The 3,651-nt window shown below is 41.8% G+C and overlaps 1 pseudogene; it reads left to right on the top strand.

Annotated features, from left to right (window-relative positions):
- Nucleotides 1-1,486: 1,486 nt before the first annotated feature.
- LOC112237862 lies at nucleotides 1,487-3,082 on the top strand (annotated as a pseudogene).
- The last annotated feature ends 569 nt before the right edge of the window (nucleotides 3,083-3,651 follow it).

Below are 3,651 nucleotides of genomic sequence, written 5' to 3'. Positions count from 1 at the left end.
ACCACACTGCCTTATAATGGCTGGTCTTAACAATGATTGGGTTAGCTTTTTAACATGATACATTCTGCTTTTATTAGCCAAATGATGTATTAACTGTCTGGCAATAGGTATAGCTAGCTAGCTGACCACATAGTACCAGTCTATTATGAATTGTACAGTCCCCAAATATTGTTCTTGTCAGCACTCAAGTTTTCAAGATGTGTAACTTTCAAAATACAGAAATCATTCCCTATGATCCATTTTGCATCATATGATGCTGCGGTTTGATAAAATAAAGGAAACACTTGAGTAAATGAAGGACACAAAGTATATTTGAAAGCAGGAGCCTCCACACAGGTGTGGTTCTTGAGTTAATTACGCAAGTACCATCCCATCATGTTTAGGGTCATGTATAAAATTGCCCAGTTGCCCGTTATTGTGGTTACATGGCTATAAGAAGAGATGTCAGTGACTTTGAAAGAGGGGCCTCAAAGGGGGTTTAAAGTGTGTGTCACCAGATCTCAATCCAATGAAACACTTACGGGAAATTCTGGAGTGGTGCCTGAGACGGCGTTTTCCACCACCATCAACAAAACACTAAATTATGGAATTTCTTGTGGAAGAATGGTGCCACGGTGCATTGAAGCTATTCTGGCTGTTCGTGGTGGCCCAGTGCCCTATTAAGAAACTTTATGTTGGTGCTTCCTTTATTTTGGCAGCTACCTGTACATAAATAATTAGCCTACATCTCAAAGTGTTGTCTAGGTGATATAATGTAGGATAATTAACATGAACGTTTAAAGGCTTAATTCTGTTTACATCCTTGAGGGATGTTTGTCAAATCAAATGTTCATAACAGAAAGAAAGAACCGTGCCTGGTGCACACATCACCCACCTTGCAATCCGAGCGGAGGCCGTTTGAAACTTTTTTACCATGAACATAATTATTTAAAACATGGAGGTTTATGTCATTTTATGAGGCATGTCTTACTTTGTTTCAAAGTAGCCTAACCAAAATCAGACCATAGAAATGTTGAGGGAACTATTTTATAAACACTTCCTTATGCCATTGAAACCAGCATTTCTCTCATGTTCAATTGGATTTCTCATGTTAAACTTTCTTTCATTGTCCAGCAGACAAAGACACAATCCGACGGGCGCCCTTAATTTCGAGCCCTGTAGCTACCTCTCCTCAGCAAACTCCACAAAGAGAGGAAGATAGCGAGAGCATAATATACTTAGTGCACGGTGATGAAGTAAGTATACCCCCGTTACCCCCGCATATGCGCCTGCAAAATTCTTGCTTGAGATTGTTATTTGCTAAAAGCTACTTTTGTCCACTTTAATGGAAATCTACTATAGTAAGGAACTTCATTGTTACCCAGAAATGATTTGATATTGATAGAAAATATCTGCATTGGAACTGTAATGTATTACCAACCACTAGAAATAAGTTACAGGTATCATTCCAAACGTTGACACAACCGTTGTTTTGTCTTAGGTCGACCAGGGTTGGAAGGGGCATCCTGGGTTGTTTCATCTCGTGTCTGTCTCTGGCCTCAGTATTTGCTGTCAGAGGAACCCTTAGTTCAATAAAGGACCTCAAGGGAATAGAGTTTGGTCACACCTTTCCTCGACACGGCCTCATGCTGCTCCACTGGCTAGCCAACAACATTTACAATGACAACAATAGCAACATGAGACTCAATTTCAACCCAGCCAGGAGAGACTATGGCTTTCATTTCTATAGAAATGCAGATAATCCCCGTCCATTACCTATTCTGCCCCATCAACATGAAAGTTACTACTCACTAGGGAACCTTGTTCACAATAACAACAACGTTGCTTTGGCACTTCCTGATTATGTAACTCGAAGATTCTACAACTCAAGGGGACCTGAGAACAACAGGGACAGGGTCATACACAGAGTTAGGGAGGAAGGGTCCAATCAGTTCATAGTAGACTAGGTTTATGTCACACAGCACTATCCACCAAATGGAAACACAGGAAGTGGCTATGATCCAGACAATACATACCGTGTCAGTTTCAACCTCTTAACACAAATCCAACGTCTCGCAACCATTGACCGAAATGGCATTCCACGTATATATAATGTAGAGATCAACCACAACAGTCTGCAAGAACTGGAAAACATCTGGGGACACACACCTGGTCTGGCACTTCTTCTGGCAATTATATTGTCCTTTACATATAGGGCGCAATCATGTCGTGTAACATCACAAAGTACTTTGAAGCATGAAGATAATGCATTGATTAAGCTTGAGGTGAAAACCACAGATAGAGGAAAAGCCAGGATCATCTGGAGTGGGATCCCCAAGAGGCTATTAGACCAGGGTTTAATGGTGGTTCTTCATAGGAACAATAACAGTGACAGTAAGAGCGAGCTAGACATATCGTCAGTCGGGGGCAAAGCCTCTGGGAGCTATAACACCTCAGTACCCCTTAACCCTGGTCTCCAGGTCAGGCTCCGTAAGGAGGTAAACAATTGCTGGAATTACTTGGGCTTTGGGTCCACTATCGGAGAGGAGATCTGGAGATGTTCTGAGTTTCACAATGCCAACCGAGAGATTCCTGTTGATATTAACGGACATGACGCCAGTCTGCAGCTCTTCGTAAAGGATGGAAAGGCCTGCGCTCGTCTGTATGTAAAGAAATCCTTCACTGCCTGGAAGAAAACGTTTCATAACTCCTGGGTTGGGTTCTACTCTTCTGAAGGCACCCTGGATTATAACACCTGGCAATGGGCTGTAAAGTTCTCTGAGGAAAAAGGCTCACATCAGGCTGATATACCTGGGTATGACGTCTATGTGTATGAGTCTAGTATGACCATGTCTCCTGGGGTCCAGGTCAGATTCATGATGGAGAAATATGGGGGTGAAAAGGCACGCACTCCACCCTGGGAGAGACTGGTCCAGTGGTGAGCTCACCTGATAACATGATATAAGACGTTGATAATTCTCATTTTTAACTGCTTGTGTAACTGCTTTTGTTCAACATTTCTATACCCTGTTTTTCATTTAGATGTATTTTAATTGTCCATCTGTGTGAAGTGTAAAAGAGAATCTGTTCCCAAAAAGCTACCTGGTATCCCTTCTGTTCCTTTTTCTTTGCTATTTTGAGGGGATGACTACAGGTTGTTGGTGTGGGTGGGAGACTTGACCTGTTCTCATGACAAATCATTCAGTACATTAAAGAGTATTTTTCTCTTTCTTTCTGTTTGATTTATCATGGGCGGGAGACCTTTGTAGGGAAAGAGTGGAAACCTAGTCAGTTGTACAACTGAATGCATTCAACTAAAATGCATATTCCTCATTTTACCCAGTTGCTCTGAATCCACGTCATCGGTGCCCGGGGAGCAGTTGTTGGGGGTTAATTGCCATGCTCAGGGGCAGAACGGCAGATTTTTCCACCTTGGCGGCCTGAGGATTTGAACCAGTAACCTTACTGGGTTGCTGGCCCAATGCTCTAAAACCACCATGCTACCTGCTTTTGTTGTTTCTGTTTGTTGGTGTTCATTTTTGTGTTTTGTGAAAATTCTATAAAAATGGAATCACAAAAAAACTATGATAAATTCAGAGAAAATATACAAGAAAAACCTAAGAAAAACAAACAAAATGGTGGTTTTAATCATCCCAGGATCCACTCTTGAGC

This window comes from Oncorhynchus tshawytscha, linkage group LG10 (genome assembly GCF_018296145.1).
Source record: "Oncorhynchus tshawytscha isolate Ot180627B linkage group LG10, Otsh_v2.0, whole genome shotgun sequence".
In the NCBI taxonomy this organism is placed as follows: domain Eukaryota; kingdom Metazoa; phylum Chordata; class Actinopteri; order Salmoniformes; family Salmonidae; genus Oncorhynchus; species Oncorhynchus tshawytscha.
The sequence above is the reverse complement of the archived record's forward strand: the minus strand, read 5'-3'. Positions and strand labels throughout refer to the sequence as shown.